Genomic DNA, 18,846 nt, shown 5'->3' with positions numbered 1-18,846 from the left:
GTCCACCAGTGAAACCACAATTAATTGATTTATATTGCTTCTCCCTGGGACTCAAAATAATTCATCTCAGTACGGTGTAACTAATATCCCATTCTCTGGATGATATCACAAGCTGATTATTTGTTTTAATTATTACTGCTAAGGAAACTAAATGAATTACACGGTAACTAAAGCAAGCCATATTAAAATACAAAAATCTTACTGATACCTGTACTATCAATAGATTAAATATTTCCCTTTGCTGAAATCATTTCAATAAAAATTAAATGAATCTATAACTTCAAAGGGAAAGATAAAAAGCAAGTTGATCCATAATAAATTCTGAAGAGATTACAAAGCTAATAAAGAGAAGTAGGCAAAAGTGCATGGAGTCACAGCAGTTCACTGAGGCCCAGTGCAACATCGCTGGGGTTGTGGAGACTGATCTTTGCCTGGTTCATCAGTTCATTGGATTAATTGTTTCCACGTGTCTTCCAATTTTTATCATGTCTTTTCCTTCTGGACAAGAAGATACCAATATCGGAGCATTAGATGGCTCCTATTGAATTTTTAAGACACCAGTTGCTACTAGATGTAGTTTTTGAAAATTATTTTTGGTCTCACATTGGAAAGTTTAGGCAGGAAAATCAAAGATTTGTTCGTTGGTTTTAATTTGAAATTTTCCTCTAGCTTGTGAGTTTAATTGTGAATTTGAAGTTAGAGACAAGGTCTAAAGTCCTCTTTTAAACAGTTTAAAGAAAAGGCATAGATGCAATTGTCCAGGGCTAATGTGTAGAATTAAATGCAAGAAACCCAAGGAAACAACTCAGGAGGACAAAAGACGTACATGAAGGTGATAGGCAAATATGGAGGATGTGACCAAATAAATAGGACAAAACCATATGCCATATGGAAATAATTTATACTGTCCTTCAATAAAATAATAATGATGTCTTTAAAGTGAACCAAATACATATATAAACCATACACATATGAATGGATTTTGAGCTCACACTTAATTGTCGGCTCAATCTAAGAACAATTAGTTCTTATGACATGGCCCTGCTCAATACCTACCCACTGAATAAATGAATGCTGTAGAAAAACGTGGTGAAGAAAGCAGATGGTGTCCAGCTATCAGAAAGAGTCGTGTCTGGGGTCTTATTGGCTTCCCTGAAATCAAGCAGCCATCTAAATGAGGTGTCAACTACATCCACAAGGAAGAAGAAAACCAGCATGTGTGACTACAGAATTGTAAACTATAAAATTCAAATCCAGAGGAAGAAATAGCATTTGGGCTTTAATTTGGAACACCTGGTTTACTGAAGGCTACAGATGACAGTGAAAGCCCAAAGCCTGTTTGCAGAGTTCCCATGTGGATTAAGCCACTGGCGGATGCCCTGTGACTATGATTGGGATAGGCCTTGTTATCAGACAGAGAACACTGCAGGGTGGCTTATGCAACTGTTGTTAGTCAAACTGTGACACTGTCGGGGATCTCTGACCCAATAAATAATTACTCCAGTTTCTAATATTTTCTGTTTTGTTATTAATTGAAGTTTTCCTTTGTTTCATTGTGTCACTGTAGTTGGGTCATTTGTTCATATTATGTCTTACGTGTGTGTGTGTGTGTGTGTGTGTGTGTGTGTGTGTGACACCCAGGTTAAGTAAAGATATGCAAATACCACCTGGAATAAAAGATTCAAAGGGACATGGCAGGGAAGGCTGGCACTGATATAACGACCTGCACACAGACAAATGGAACAGAACTGAGAAGCCAGAAATAAACCAACACTAGCCAACTGAGTTCTGACAAGGGTGCCATGTCCATTAGATGGTAAATATGATAATGCTGGGAAAACTGGATTTCCAAATGAACTATGGCTCATAATTCACACAAAGGACAAAAGTGAATTCAAAATGGATTAAGAAACGAAATACCTATATCTTCAAATTTTAGAACAAAAATAAGGGGCTATATTGCCAGGTCTAGCATTTAGCAATCCATAAACTCACTGCCATTGAGTCCATGCTGACTCATGGTGCCCTCTAGGATTTTCCAAGATGTTAACTGTTTATAGGAGTAGAAAGCTCAGCCTTTCTCACACGAAGATACTGCTGGTTCTGAACTGCCAACCATGCAAATTGAAGCTCAATCCCTAACTACAACACGGTCCACACTCCTCTGCATTGAACAATAGATTATCCAAAAATAATAACAGAAGCAACAAAACAAAAGACAAATTAAATAAGTGAGAATTCATAAAAATTAAAAACATTTGTTAATCATAGATCTTTTTAAAACTGAGAAGACAAGCTAATGCCTAGGAAAATATCATTGGTGAATTAGATATCCAGGAAGAAACTAAAAATGTGTGTGTGTGTGTGTGTGTGTGTGTGTACACACAAATAAGAGCACTGATGATGTATTGGGTTACAAGTTAGGCTACAAACTTCAAGGTCAGCAGTTTAAACCCAAAAGCCACCCCTCAGAAGAAAGATGAGGATTGACAACCTAAAGAGAAATAATGCATCATACCATGGCAAAGTACTTGAATAAATATTTCACCAAGGAGTACATTCAAGTAGTCAAGAATCTCTTATCTGTACATGCTCTGGTCTAGCCAGATGTGTGAGGTAGAACTGGGATCATGACAGTGGGGATGGAGGGGGAAAGCATTAACTAACTAGAGGAATGTTGAGAGCTCTTGACACGTGGAATCGCGGATAAACCCTCAGGAAAAATCATGGTCATAGCAGTGATATCATGAGGATAGAGTGAAGGTGAGGAAAGAAAGGAAGAACCGATCACAATGATCCATATCACACACACACACACACACACACACACACACACCACAACACATCAGGGTGATGAACAACAGAAACATTGGTAAAGGGAGATATCAAAAGGTATAAGATATGAAAATAATAATAATTTATACTTTATCAGTGGTTCATGAGAGTGAGGGAGGGGGGAGGAAAAATATGAGGAGCGAATAACAATGGCTCAAGTAGAAAGAAAATGTTTTGAAAAGGATGATGGCAACATATGTACAAATGTGCTTGACACAATTAATGTATGCATTGTTATAGGAGCTGGAAGAGCCTCCCAAAAAATGATTTAAAAAAACAAGTCAACAAACATTGAAAGATGCCCAGAATCATTAGACATCATCAGAGAAATGCAAACCAAAACCAAAACAAAACAACAGATGTTGGTGAGGGTGTGAGGAAATAGAGGACTTTCAATTGCTGGTGGGAATGTAAAATGATCAAGTCATATAGGCAACAATGTGATAGCTCCTCAAAAAACTCAGAATTAAGCTACTACCTGAGCAGAAATTCAACTTCTAGGACTATATCCAAACACTTGAAAGCAACAACTGACAAAGAGACTTGTACACATGTGTTCATTGCAGCACTACCAACAATGGGAACGATCTAAATGGCCACCAACAGATGCAGAGAGAACCACAGCAGTGTCTAGATACACTGGAACTCTACTCAGACAAAGGAGAAGTAAAGTCTTGATATATGTGACCGTATGGATGGCCCTGGAAATCATTATACTGTACAGAACCAGTCAACCACAAACAGACACACATTCTATATTCTCAATTGCATAAGAGGCTAGTGTATAAGCAGTAACGTTTATTGGAGGTGACCAGGGATGACAGGAAAACTAAAGCTGGCCCTTGATGATAAAATATTTAAATAATGTTTATTAAGGATAGGTTTGCAGAGCATATTATGGTCACTATATCAGACCCTTGTCAAAAGTTAAAATTTCAAAATTCATGTGACATATATAATAAAAAAAAACAATGACAGAAGAAGGAACAAGAGTTGCTGCTAGACTGTTTATACACAGCCAAAAATGTCATGGGATTTGCTGTTTTGGTTTAGATGCTTAGAATCCCGGTGTCAAGAGACATCTCAGTCAGGTGACCTAACAACCTTCTTCATGGTTCTGTTCTACTGCACACTTCACTGTGTAGTGCCTCAGATTGTACAAGTTTGTAAGTGGACATTCAAACCACAACAATTGCCCTCTATTGGACTGTGACACAGGGAAGAAGGAGGCTTAGGATTCAAAGTAGTATAGGGAAGGTGTGACTAACTTCCTCTTGGAAACACTCACTGCCTCCTTGTCAGGAAACCATGAAAACTGATTTATTGTGATCACAGTTTCCATAGAAGAATTCTGACTGATAGGGGGGAAGTAAAGAACAGAATTTAAAATGATAGTGCAATCAAGACTTCCTGGAGTCACGCAGGTTGAGGGAACCCCTGCCACACTTCTCCCGAGATCATCTTTAAATCTTAAATTAAAAATATCCCATGATATCTTCCTAAAAGCAAATAACAGTTTAGATTAACTATAGAAGGTTATACCATTAGCACTGTGCTCTTTTAAAGATGAACCCACTGTCTTTGAGTCAGTTCTGTCTCATAGCAACTCTATAGGAAATGATACAACTGCCCTTATGAGTCTCTGAGACTGTAACTCTTTATGGGAGTAGAAAGCCCTGTCTTTCTCTCAAGGAAAGTTCTGAACAATGGACCTTTCCATAGCCCAACTGCTAACTTTTAATCATTACACAAGCAGGGCTTCTTTTTAAAAACCAGCACTGCCCCCCCCCAAAAAAAAGAAAATAAACAAACTAGTTCTTCAAAATTAAACTCACAGTAACTTTCAAGACAAGATAGGAAACTTAGGGGCTAGTGAGTGTATACTAATGAGGAAGAATAATTCTGAAAAGGAGGGTAAGAATGGGTGCAAAACTTGAAGACTATAATCAATGCCATGAATTTGCATGCACAGACACTACTGTGTTGGTATATGCTTTGCAAGAACAGGGGAGTAAACAAAATTAAAACGGACAAAAATATTACAGCCTTGAGATCTTATAGGACAGTTCTACTTGTCCTTACGTTTGCTGTGTATCAAAATTGATTTGATAGAAAAGGGTTGATGTACGATTTTACCAATATCATTGTGTTAGTCGGGGTTGACTAGAGAAACAAATCCAGAGACAATATGTGCATAAGAAAGAGGTTTATATAAAGAGTAGTTGTATATTTAGAAAACATTCAACCCCGGTCTGGATTGAGTCCCTACGTTTGATATTACCCCACATGTTGATACTAGTCCATAAATTCCTCTTTAGACTCACACAGCCATGAAATGATGCCAAATGCAGGAAGATCACAGGCCAGGGGTGGAAAGTTTTGTGGATCCAGTGGTGGTGTGAACCCAGCTCTGGTGTGGGCCTCCAAATGGCTCTTCCAGCTCCAAAGCTCTGGCTCCATCAGCGTACCACCATGTGGCTTGTCAACAGGAATGTCTCACAAGGAATGAGTGTATATGGATTCCAGTGAGATATTTAACTCCTTTATGCCTCCCAATGAGGCCATTAAACTGCAACTTCCTTGACAGGATAGATTCCACCCCTTCACAAGTTGACCGGAGATTATGTAAATGCCACAATCATTAAAAGTTCTTGTTATCAATGTTTCAATTAGATTTTGAAAGGCTTAAATAATGATACATAATTATTGTAGATTCACAAAGATCTGAAAGACCAAAAGTAAAGCAAAAAGAAGTAACTAAAGATCACACTTAGTGACACGGTCAAGATATTCCCTCCTTCACAAAGTTGTGCATGAAACTTTATTTTTAAATTGAAGTTATTCCGATGAAGCATATAACTTTCCTCTAGTTACTAAATGCTTCCTCCCGCTCCTACCCTCCACTATCATGATCCCAGTTCTACCTTACAAATCTGGCTAGACCAGAGGATGTACATAGGTACAGAGAGCAACTGGAAACAAAGGGAATCCAGGACAGATGACTCCTTCAGGACCAGTGCTGAGAGTGGCAATGCCTGGATGGTGGAGAGATTGTGGGGTAGAAAGGGGGAACTGATTACAAGAATCTACGTATGACCTCCTCCCTGGAGGAGGGACAGCAGAGAAGAAGGTGGGGAAGACATTGGACAGTATAATATATGACAAAATAATCATAATTTGTGAATGATGAAGGGTTCATGAGGTAGGGGGCAGTGGGAAGGGAGGGGGGAAATGAGCAGCAGATATTAAGGGCTCAAGTAGAAGGCAAATATTTTGAGAATGATGATGACAATAAATGTACATATGTTCTTGACACAATGGATGTATATATGGATTGTGATAAGAATTGAATGAGCCCCAATAAAATGATTAAATAAAAAATTGAAGTTATTCAGTGTTCCCAAGGGTAAGCCATGATTGCTGTTTAGTATTTGGGGTGGGGAAAGATTTCTGCTGCCCAGATATCCTTCTGAAAATGTCCTAAGGTCTTCAGTTCCACCCTGAATATCCTGGGCAGTAAATGAGGTCCTCTGAAGCTCATACCATTGCCTGTTGGCCAATGTTTAGGGAATGATCCTGGTAGAAGGGCCTTGATATTTCAGCTCAGACATTGACTCTGATTGACCACGTATGGTTCAGAGCTCCCTGATGAGTGAGCCGTGGCTGTGTGCAGCCTGCATTGGAAGTTAACTTTCCCATTGCACAATTCTGCTTCCACCATCCCGTTCCATGGGTGTTCACTCTGGTTAACGTCTTGTACCCCAACAAACGTCATAAAGTGTGCTTTTTGAGAATACAGCCTGGGAGGATATTTCAATAATGTTAGCAACAACATGACCAGTATGAAAATGACCAATTACTGGTTGACAGGGAGTAGGGTCTGGTCCAGTGGTTACGTCATCATAATTCCTTGAAAACATCCTTTAGTATATCATTTAAAACATAATTTTACAAATGCAGCGATATCACCCATTCACCTTACTTGATTTCTCGTGCACTGGCATAGTTCATCACCCTGTGTTTATAAATACATGTGTCCTTCAGCATCTTCCACATGATGTTCTCCTTTTTCCAGTCTATTTTCACCACTTCTTCTACCATCTTTGTATCATGTTTTGTGCTCTGGAACTTTATTCTTGAACTTGTCCATTCTTTGTCTTGGGACAAGTACATCCACTCTTTTCCCTACAAGTGCTTAAAGGAAACCTTTAGTCTTTGTCTCCACCTCCAACTCTTAAATTCTCTCACCAAACAGACTGTATTAAAAAAATTGAAGGGAAAATACTTTAAATCTTCTGTCACCTTGTTTATACCCAGCCCCATGAGACCAAAAATAGTTTCCAAAAGCCCAATACAACAAAGGAAGTTTTCCAAGTTAATTAGGAGACTTTAGTCCCTGCTGTTAAAAAAGCAACAAGACCCTAAGCATTTTATAACTGCCAGACCCTTAAAATGGTGCAAATAAATAAGCAGGGGTGGGGCACTGTGCTTTGTCATTGACAAGATTGAGCAAAGCCAGATATACGAACTTATTGGAAAAATCTTGAGCCCCAAGTTAAAGCCATCGGTTATTTCTCCAGGTTCTCTCCACTCCTCTGTCTATATTTGCATCTTTTGCCCCTCTTTACAGACAATTGCTTTTCAGGCCACAGATCAGGTGGAGAGTTTCCAGTTCCTGGAGGGTTATGTTCAGATCAACCCTTATTGATAATGACCTACATGTTCTCTGACTCAGTTCCATATTCCTTCGTCCAATCAGGAACCCTCAGTGGGATCATCAGGAAAGAATGATGTCGTATAAATTGGGTGACAAGAGTACACACACCCGACACTCTGGTCTAGGGGAATTCTGAGAACAGGATTATCTGTTGTGATTGGGAGAACATCTGAAGAGAAATCTGCTACATCGCTGGATTTCTTCTGGCAAGATATGCTGTGGTTGTCCTGATAATATCATGTCCCTATCCCTCATCACGTCATCACAAAGAGATGATCCTTTACACAAAATACTTTAGGGATTAAGAACCAATGTTCCCCCAGCATCTCAGCTCTCCTGTTCATCAGTCAGCCTATACAGATGTCAAAACCCAAATCAATCCCTTCCATTGAGTCAATTCTGACTCATAGTAACTCAAATATAGACCTTATAAGAAAATAAATCATTACAGGAGCAGATGGTCTCATTGTTTTACTGTGGAGCGACCAGTGAGTATGAACTGCAGACCTGGAAATTAGCAATCCAACACTTACAACCATGTCACTCTTATGCAGATTATAAGACCGGAACAAAACAGGTTTACAGAGAAAACACTGAAATCCCCAACGTTCTGAGTCAAGGAAACAAAAGGAAAATATTTATGAATGGAAATTCCAAGTCCATAGACTGAAGCCCACATCAGCAAAATTATGAAGTTTCATGTCCTAGGAGATTCTGCTTAGGGCTTAACTCAAGCATCAAGGTGGTTTCATGTGTAAGTTCTGACTTAGGAATTACATAATATTCATTGTCTTCATAGTCTGGTCTAAAGGGGCCCCAAGCAGGTGAGACAATTATTCTCTTCTTAGGTTTAATGAGGCTCTCAGGGAATCTGGCACCATTGACAACAAAGATTCCTGTAAATGCCAACTCTGAGATTTTCCCTAAGCAATTTTCCTGAACAGAAGACTAAGACCATGAATGTCTGCTCCTCACTTATTCAGAGCCTCCCTGTATTTCTAACAACTTCTAATCCTTATAATAAAAAGAAGCATTGATTAGTCATACAGAAGTGAAAAATATCTGATAACTACAGAATCTACCTCCTCTAGGTAGGATTAAAATGAACGATTTATTGATATTTGTTAAGATAAGGTCTCTCTTTTGGACTCAGGGAAACAATAACAAGAATTGTGACTCTATGACTCCATCAGTGGAATCTTGTCATCAGTTGAAGGTTGTGATAAGCAGAGCAACAATTCTCTCTCTCTCTCTCTAGCTTGCTTGCTAAAAATGAATTGGGATTGAAGCTAAAATATATATAAGCATAAAGAAATGTAGTCACCCAATTGAATTGTGTATATTCTTGTGTGGTTTTCAACTTTAAAGAAACAAGAGTCAAGAAGTCCAGTAGGAATAGTGTCAGGCTGATTATGGAAAATTGGGGGTATAGGTGCAGGAGACAGACCTTGTTTTTAGCAACTCTATTGATGATTTGTAAATTTACCTTAGTCTGGCATTGACTTTGTCACATTTGTAACCACTTCTGCATAGGTGTTTGAATGGCTGTTGTGCATTGACCTGATTTCATTATCATGAGTCGGGCAAACCAGTCCACTGTCTCTGAGTTCCTCCTCCTGGGACTCTCCAGGAAGCCCCAGCAGCAGCAGATCATCTCCGTGCTCTACCTGAGCATGTACCTGGCCACGGTCCTGGGAAACCTGCTCATCATCCTGACCATCAGCACAGACTCCTGCTTGCAGAGCCCCATGTACTTCTTCCTCAACAACCTTTCCTTTGTGGACCTCTGTTACTCCTCCACAATCGTCCCCAATATGCTGTCCAATCACATACTCAGCAGTCAGAACATCTCCTTCCCTGTGTGTCCCACACAGATGTATTTTTAAATTGTGTTTATTGTCACGGAAAACTTCCTCCTGGCTGTGATGGCTTATGATCGCTTTGTTGTTGTAGGCCATCCCTCACAATACACAACAAATATGACCAATCAGCTCTGTGACCTGATGGTCACTGGGTCTTGGGGCATTGCCAATGTGAATGCTCTGTTGCACACCCTGCTGATGGCTCTACTCTCATTCTGTGCAGAAAACAAAATCCCCCATTTCTTCTGTGATATGACTCCTCTCTTTAAATTCTCCTTCTCTGACACACACATCAATGACCTGATGATTCTTACTGTGGGGGTCTGGTAATAACTATCCCTTTGGTTTGAATCCTGGTTTCCTACATTTGCATCATCACAGTTGTCCTGAGAGTCCCATCCACAAAGGGCAAGTGGAAAGCCTTCTCCACCTGTGGCTCCTACATGGCTGTGGTGTCCCTCTTCTATGGCACCATCATTGCTGTGTATTTCACCCTGGCATCCTCCCAGTCAGCTGAGAATGACATTGCAGCTGCTGTGATGTACACGGTGGTGACCCCCATGGTGAACCCTTTCATCTACAACCTCTGGAACAAAGACATGAAAGGGACCCTAACAAAACTAATTTATTTTTTTTCTTTTCAATAATTAATGGGTTCTAAATGTCATAAAGGGATGTCAGAGTTTCTAATAAAACATTTTTCCCTTTCCCTAGTCACTAGTCCTTAGCAGTTATCCATCCACATATTTGTTGAGGAAAAATAAGACTTGGTGTTTCAAAAAGTATGTGACATTGCTTTCTGGAGGTCGGGAATGATCCAGAGGGATGCAAAAGCTGATTCCTAAAACATACCCTGGCTTGTGGGCTATTATACAAAAAGGTTTTCATTGTCAGGGAGGTGTTGAGTAATCTTTTTTTTAATGGAGGCAGAACATATAGAAGTGCAAGAGGTGGGTATAAATTCTTTGATTGAATAATGTGACTACTCCAACTGCCAATGCCCTCCAGGTCAAACCACCAGAACACACCACTAGCTAATTGGGCATATTGCTCATTTCGTCAAGAAGAACTGTATTCATGGAGGAACTTCCCAGTCTCAGGGAGTTGGAAAGGTCTTCCAGAACTTGAGAATTAGCTGATATTTTTAAGAGTTCTTGTGATCTGGATTTGATGTTGGCAGAAGGTAGCAGTAATTCTCATTGGGCACAGCAATACCTTCTTTAGACAGCAGGAAGACTATAGAGAAGTGAAAGATATAATAGTGAGGAGTAATTTGTCACCCATATCAGTTAGGATGGGTGATGCTTTGTCATTTCTGTAGCTTGAACAATGGTTATGCTTTGTCTATGTCCAGATATGACTATAGTGATGGTTTTGTTCTAACTCTATCATGGTCACTATGTTTGATACTGATGTCCCATAAATGTCTCTGTGTTCAATGGCCAGAAGGGTTCATTGAAGGCTCTGTTGTTGTTTGTTTCTTTCCAGTCGGTTTAAACCCATACAGACGCCATCTACAAAGGAGAAAAACACTGCCTGGTCTCCGGCCCCCCACCCTTGCAATGGTTATCTGTGAGCCCATGGTTGTCACCACTCTGTCCATCCATCTACTTGAAGGCCATCCTCTTTGTCACTGTCCTTGGACTGCAGCAACCACAATGACCTATCTATTCCATTTCATTTAGTCAACATCCATAGTGCTATACAATCTCCTCAATGCTTATCTTACTGTGTATTGATTCCGATAGGCTCCTTTAGGAAAATGTTCTGAGCAGTCATTTTGTTTGAGTATTAACACTTCGTGGAACTTAAATGTAACCTGAAACATATTTTGAAAACAATTGCCTTGTAGAGTCAATATACTCACAAAGGATGTCCTTGAAACACTGAAATGGTCCTAAATAAACATGTCCTGTGATGATTGACCAGGGAAGCTCCTAGTAGTCAGCATGTGACATGACCATGTGCAGTATGTGGGTGCTAAGAAATATGGCAGCTGGCACTGAGCAGGGAAATGGGAACAGGCCTGACCTTTGTCTTCAAGATCAACACAGATTGGGTTCTAAGAAGTGAGGAACTGGGCAGGGCTATTAGAGCTCCCATGCCCCCACTTCCATCACCTTGGTTCAGCACCTTGTCCTGGAAGAGAACCCACTATGAAGCCATCTGACAGAGTGCTATCAGCTCATTTCTCACTACAAAGCTCAGCCTTCTTTTCTTGGGGTGACCTGAACTTCCACCACTGAGGTAGACCACAAGCTGAGCTGAAGACGGGTACAGAGTAAACAGCAGCTGCTTCCCCTGCCCCAGCTTGGTCTTGAGAAACCTTCCTATTCCTGCCACTACTGTCCTGACTCCGTCTTTAAACATTAAACCAAAACATCCCATGAAATCTTCTTAAAAGTAAATAATTGTTTAAATTAACTATTAAAAACTGATGTCATTAGAGTGAGCCCTTAAAGGATGGGCTCACTACCCTTGAGCCCCTTCTGACTCACAGCAACCCTACAGAACTAGGCAGAACTGCCCTTTGACTTCCAGTTTATGCAACTGTAATTTTTCATGAGAGTCAAAAGCCCTGTCTGTCTCCAAAGGAGCAGCGTGTGATTTTGGAAAACTGACCTTTCTGTTATCAGCCCAACTTGTAAATATGATATCACCAGAGCTCCTTTTAAAAGACGAGCTATTTCAAATAACACTCACAGCAGTAATTTGCAAGTCAAGATGTGAACCTTCTCAGTGGACCTCTCTCCTGATGCGACCTGAATGGGTACTAGGCTCAAGTGTTTCTTACATGTTCCATGACTGAAATTTGTTCTGTGGTCATTTTAAAATTGATGGTGTTCTTCGCTTTTCTTTTTTTTTTTTAAATAAATCCTTTTGCTAGGATTTTTTTTCCTTTTAGGTAACGAATTTTTATATTTATTTATCTTTTATTTTTTTCTCATTTTATTAGAGACTCATACAACTCTTATCACAATCCATGTATACATCAATTCTGTAAACCACATTTGTATATTCATTGCCCTCATCATTCTCAAAACATTTTCTCTCCACCTAAGCCCCTGGCATCAGCTCCTCACTTTCCCCTCCCTTCCCCCTCATAAGCCCTTGGTAATTTATAAATGATTATTTAGTCATACTTTTCCCTGTCCGGAATCTCCCTCCACCCATTTTTCTATTGTCTGTTCCAGAGGGAGGAGGTTATATGTAGATCATAGTAATTGGTTTCCCCTTTCCAACCCACCCTCTCTCCACCCTCCCAGTATTGCCACTCACACCACTTGTCCTGAAGGGATCATCCGCCTGGATTCCCTGTGTTTCCAGTTTCTATCTGTACCTCTGGTCTAACCATATTTGTAACGTACAATTGAGATCATGATAGTTGGGGGGCAGGCGGGAGTAGGAAGAAGCATTTTGGAACTAGAGGAAAGTTGTATGCTTTATCGTTGATACATCGCACCCAAACTGACTCGTCTCCTCCCTGAGGCCTTTTGTAAAGAGATGTCCAGTGCCCTACAAATGGGCTTTTGGTCTCCACTCCACACTCCCCCCCTCATTCACAATGAGATGATTTTTTTTTTGTTCTGATAATGACTGATACCTGATCTCTTCAGCACCCTGTGATTGCACAGGCTGGTGAGCTTCTTCCGTGCGGGCTTTGTTGCTTCTGCGCTTGAGGCCGCTTGTTTACCTTCAAGCCTTTAAGACCTCAGGCGCTATTCCTTTTGATAGAGTGGCACCATCAGCTTTCTTCACCACAATTGCTTATGCACCCATTTGTCTTCAGTGATTATATCAGGGGAGTGAGCACAAAATGATATGATTTTTTGTTCTTTGATTGCTGATAACTGATCCATTCAGCACCTCGTGATAAGCCAGGCTGGTGTGATTCTTCCATGTGGGCTTTGTTGCTTCTGAGCTAGATGGCCTATACCTCTTATAACAATCCATACATTAATTATATTGAGCACATTTGTACATATGTTTCCACTGTACAATTATGCTTCCAACTCCTAATTGACGTTCTCTGACTCAGTTCCAAATGCCCTCATTCAATCAGGACTCCTCAGTTGCGTCATCAGGAAAGAATGATGTCATGCAAATTGTGCTGCAAGAGTACACATACTTGACACTCTGGTCTAGGGGAATTCTGAGAACAGGATGATCCATTGTGATTGTGCGGAAATCCGAAGAGGAATCAAATCCATACCCTTGATTTCCTCAGTCATCACAAAGAGACAATCCTTCAGTCACACAAAATGCTTTCAGGATTAAGAGCAAATGTTCCGGGAGGGGAAAAAATGGTGAAATGATAGGACTCACCCGTCCAGAGCTCCTGCTGCCAGACCAGAAAATTTGGAGGTAAGATGAAAGAAACGGGGAGGTGGAGTCATGAAATTAGAACTAGAGTACTAGGGTCTCTCCTGAACCCCCCTTTTTGCATGTGATTTCCACTCACAAAGCAAACCAATAAATATTTAACGAGCTCTACCTTTGGCAAGCCCATGAGTGCCAACTGCGCCCTTGCCGGTAGCAGCAATTTCTCCAGGCGGATGCCCTAGAAGGTACAGAATCCCAGATACAAGATGTACTCCATGCCAGAGCTCTCAGCATGGATGTATGCCTTGAGCTCACAGCCTGTGGAGTGGCGGTCGCAGGTAGGCATAATTTATAGTAGAAAAAAGAGCAGATTTTTACTTCAGGTAGATCGCGGTGTGGGAGACAACAGGAGGAAAGTCAGCCATCCAGGGAGAGAATTTAGTTTCAATTGGCCAAGAAGGAAACAACACCCCTGAGAAGTTGTTGGATCTCCTACTCTGGGGGTGATGATGACAGCCCCCAAATCATAGCACAAAACAAGCATAATTTTAAAAGGGTGAAATATATATTAATGGTTTAAAACTCAACCCCAAGTCTGGTTGCTCAGCTCCAATGAGCACATGGGGGGGGGGGCATTAATATAAATTAGCATTAGAAAAAACCTAGATAAGGAATGACAGAACTCAGCTACAGGACCTGGCAGCTTTTTGAATAACAAAGACCTGCTCTAGCAAGTGTCAGCTTCAAACAGCATGGAGCTTCAGCCTAGAGACTGTTTGAGACAATTTAATTTGAATTGATTCTAGCTGACCAAGGGGACAAAAAAATTAAAAATATGTAAATAAAATAATCTAATCTAGTAGGACAACAGCAGTCTAGATAGGACAATAAGCCCAGCTTCTCTCTTAGTGATTCTCCACACAGCTGGTGAGACCCTGCCTGTGCTGGGGCCCTAGACAGGGCTGTGGGAGAACACACCAGCCCCCGCCCCTGCTGCAGTGCTACGTATAGCACAAGGCAGGCATACCAGCGAACTACAGAGCTCAATGAATGCCTGGCCTCCAGTGAGATCTTCCTTTGAAGTAATCCCACACAGCATCTGTGGAACCCTATATCAAACCGGTACACCACTCTGCTACCTTGGGGAAAAGTTGGAAGTCCTCCTGCCTCACAGATAGGTGATCAAGTCTCAGGTATCCCCTTGCATAGTACTCTATTTCTTCTCCCTTTATTCACTAGTTCTTCTATCTATCCCAGTACAGTCAGTCTCAACAAGCTCAGGTATGTGCTTTTTTTCCCTATCTTTCATATAGTTCCCTCTTTCGCCTCTTCTCTCCAACTCTCTCCTATCATATGCCACTACTGGCTTCCCGGTCACTACACTATGCTTAGGGCAAATCAACCCAAATAGCAGAAGGAACTCCAGGCTGCCCTCCATGGGAGTGCGGTACACCACACAAGGCAGCTGGGACAAACATCTACACCACACTGTTCTGCTGAGGAAACCGCAGTCGGACCTCTAAGGCGATTGCGTACTTTATTACAATTCTTCCCAGCACCACTGGGTCACTGCATTAAAAGGGCACACCAACCTGCCATTGTGGGGCAGGGTCTAAAACCTTCTGGCCCCACAGTCAAGCAATCAGGAATGAGCTATCTCTTTATTTCCTCCTTCTCTCTCCTCTCTCTTTACCATCACAGACAATCTTTCTCTTTATTCTCTTCATCTTTCTTTCCTCTTTATGTCTGTCCTCTTTGCTTCTCTCTCTGCTTTTATGATTCCCTTTTCTCCATCTCATTCCTTTCACATGCCACTGCTGGTTCCCAGGCCCCTACACTCTGCCTAGGGCAACCCAGTCCTCCCAGTGGGCAGCCTGAGCCCTAAGAGAGTGCTGCACACAGGACAAGTCAGTGCTACACACAGCACAGCATGGTATCAACTATTTCTTCATCTATTTTTAAAATTCTCATTTTTCTCTTTTTTTGCTTTCTTTGAGTTATTCCTGCACTTTTTCTTCTTTTCTCCTCTTCTTCTAGTTCTTCTCTCTCTCCTACCACAGCCTCAGCAGAATCAATACTCCTTTTTTATTTCTTTTATTCTTTTTCTTTCTTTCTTTTTTATATAAACATTTTATTGGGGACTTGTACAATTCTTATTACAATAGATACATACATACATTGTGTCAACAACATATGTACATTTGTTGACATCATCATTCTCAAAACATTTGCCTTCTAACTTGAGCCCTTAATATCTGCTGCTCATTTTCCCCTTGCTCCCAACTCCCTTCATCATGCATAAATTATTAGTACTAGTAGTTCTTTTTTAAAAAATCTTTTCACTTTTGTTTACTCTGTGCATTTTAGTAGTGTGTGGGTGAGTTTCAGTTTGCTTGGCATTGTTTCTCCAGTCTGTGTCTCCCTCTTTCTCTATTTTTCCTCCGCTTTCACTCTCTTCCCTCTCACTAGCCACTAGCAGTCTCCAGGCCACTCCCCTCTGCATAGGGCAATTCTGAAGGCCCAACTTGAGGAGCTCCCACCTGAATTTATTGGCTTGACAAGAAACTGGGGAATTCACACCAGTCCTCTCCCAGACAAGCAGCAGGGGGTTGTCCCCTACAAAATCTGGGGACATGACCAGCCTAAATCACAAGGCCCTACAAATGACTAGAGTAAAAGCCTGACCACCACTGGTGGGAAATAATACGGGAACATCCACCCTACCTCCAAGGCAATTTCTCTTTCTACAGAAATGCCCCTACCAGCTGCAGAGCTTTACACCAAGGAGGGTATACCCACACCCTCTCAGCACTCCAGTTGAAGAGGAAAACACCACAGGCCAGCCACGGTGCTCGAAAAACTTTGAAGCCTACTTAGAGATCAGCCAGGGAAGTGACGCCCTCGTGGACCCTGAAGAACCAGACCAGTGCCACATGAGAGGAATATCCAACACACATTCCAAGTAACGGAATAATGGACGGCTAGAATAAGAGAGAAAGCCCAGGAAGATATAGCGACAGCCTGACCCCTCAGTACAGCTCTGGCAGGTAGTTAACAGAAGTACTCATATGAATCCCCCAAGAGAGAGCTCAGAGCTCATTGACCCAGGAAGATGACCCCAGACTCCACTAAAACAACATGCAAAGAGCAACCAGTTCTAACAACTTCAACGTAAAAGCAGGAGAAACAGAAGACAATGATGAAAGAAAACCTAAACCTAATGATGGGCATAGAAGAAGCAGATATTGACCTGCCACAAAAAGAAATTTTCAAAATGCTGCTTGAACTCATAAAGGATATGAGGGAATCAAGGCAGAAAAAGATGAAATGATAGAGGATATAAAGGCAACACGCACACACCAAAGGGAAATACAAGAGTTACGGGATGAAATAACAAAATCCATTGACAAAGACAGACCTTGCCAATAGGCTTAAGGAGGCAGAGAATCGCACCAGTGACCTAGAGTATGACCAAGCAGACCTCAGCAAATGGGAAAAGCAGTCAAACAAGACAATCAAATTAGCTGAAGAAAACTGGAGAGTCATGTTTGATGCTATGAAAAGAAACAATATTAGAATAATTGGACTACCAGAACAAGACACAACAAAGAAGACAACAGCAGAAATAGTAAGGGAATTCTTAGAGGAAAACTTCCCCACCTTAATAAACAAAAACCAGGCAACCATTCAAGAGGTTGAAAATATACCAGGCAGAGTGAATCCCAAGAAGTCACCAAGACACATACTTGTCAAATTATCCAACTATGAGGAAAAGGAGAAGACATAAAAAGCAGCTAGGGAAAAACAAACAGTCATGTATAAAGGTACCCCAATAAGAGTATGTTCAGATCTATCAGCAGAAACGATGAAGAAGAGGACGGAATGGAGTAACATATTCCAAAAAGTGAAGGAAAGCAACGCAAACCCAAGAATACTTTACCCAGCCAAATTATCTAGTAACATAGATGGTGAAGTAAGAGTCTTCCCAGACAACGATAACCTCAAAGAATACATAAAAAAGAAACCCAGCCCTACAAAGGATCCTTGCCGATCCAGTAAGGGCAGAAGATCAACACTCACTGTGGGAAAATAAGAGACCATCATATAGAACAACTCACCCATAGGACAACAATGAGTAAACAGCTCCCAGGGTATCATCAAATAAATAGAGGAAAGAAAGCAAACATAAACCACACACACAACACAACAGATAAGATAGGTGGATAGGAAAATATCCAACACCAAAGGTACAAGATGGCATCACAGAGTTCACAGATGGATATAATAACATTGAATATCAATAGCCTGAACTCAGTCATTAAAAGGCAGAGGCTAACAGACTGGCTCAGGAAACATAACCCATCGATCTTCTGCTTCCAGGAGACTCATCTAAAGCTTGCAGATAAAAATAGATTGAGACTTAAAGGCTGGAGAAAAATATACCAAGCAAATGGTAATTTTAAAAAAAGCAGAGGTAGCGATCTTAATATCTGACCAAATTGACCTCGAGATACAGGCCATAACAAGAGACAAGGAGGAGCACTATATAATGCTCAAAGGAACAATAGACCAAGAACCAGTGAACATAATAAGCATATATGCACCTAATGAGAGAGCTGATAAATTTGTAAATCAAACACTCCAAAAGATGAGAAAAGAGATCACAGGTTCAACAACTATAGTTGGTGACTTTAATACACCACTCTCTGAAAAAGACAGATCATTGGGAAAGAAACTCAACAAGGAGGCTCCAGATCTAAATAGCACAATTGGACGTTTTGACTTGATAGATATTTTCAGAGCTTTCCACCCACATGCAAAAAATTCACATTCTTTTCAAGTCCACATTGCACAGATTCGAAAATAGACCATATGCTGGGACACTTTTGAATTTGAGTAAATTCAAGCACATACAGATTATACAGACATCTCTCTCTGATAATTGTGCTCATGAAACTGGAAATTAACAGGACGGTGAAGAAAACTAGGGAAAACAATTGGAGGATGAACAATTTGCTATTGTAAAAGGCATGGGTATTGACCCAGATAGAGATGAAATCGTGAAGTTTCTAGAAACCAACGAGAATGAAAATACGATGTACCAAAAAT

The 18,846-nt window shown here is 40.8% G+C and overlaps 1 pseudogene; it reads left to right on the top strand.

Annotated features, from left to right (window-relative positions):
- Positions 1-9,126: 9,126 nt before the first annotated feature.
- On the top strand, positions 9,127-10,061 carry LOC142422817 (olfactory receptor 1F1-like; annotated as a pseudogene).
- Positions 10,062-18,846: the final 8,785 nt, after the last annotated feature.

The sequence above is a fragment of the Tenrec ecaudatus genome, chromosome 12, assembly GCF_050624435.1.
Source record: "Tenrec ecaudatus isolate mTenEca1 chromosome 12, mTenEca1.hap1, whole genome shotgun sequence".
Taxonomy (NCBI): Eukaryota; Metazoa; Chordata; class Mammalia; order Afrosoricida; family Tenrecidae; genus Tenrec; species Tenrec ecaudatus.
This window is presented reverse-complemented; position numbering and strand designations above follow the sequence as displayed.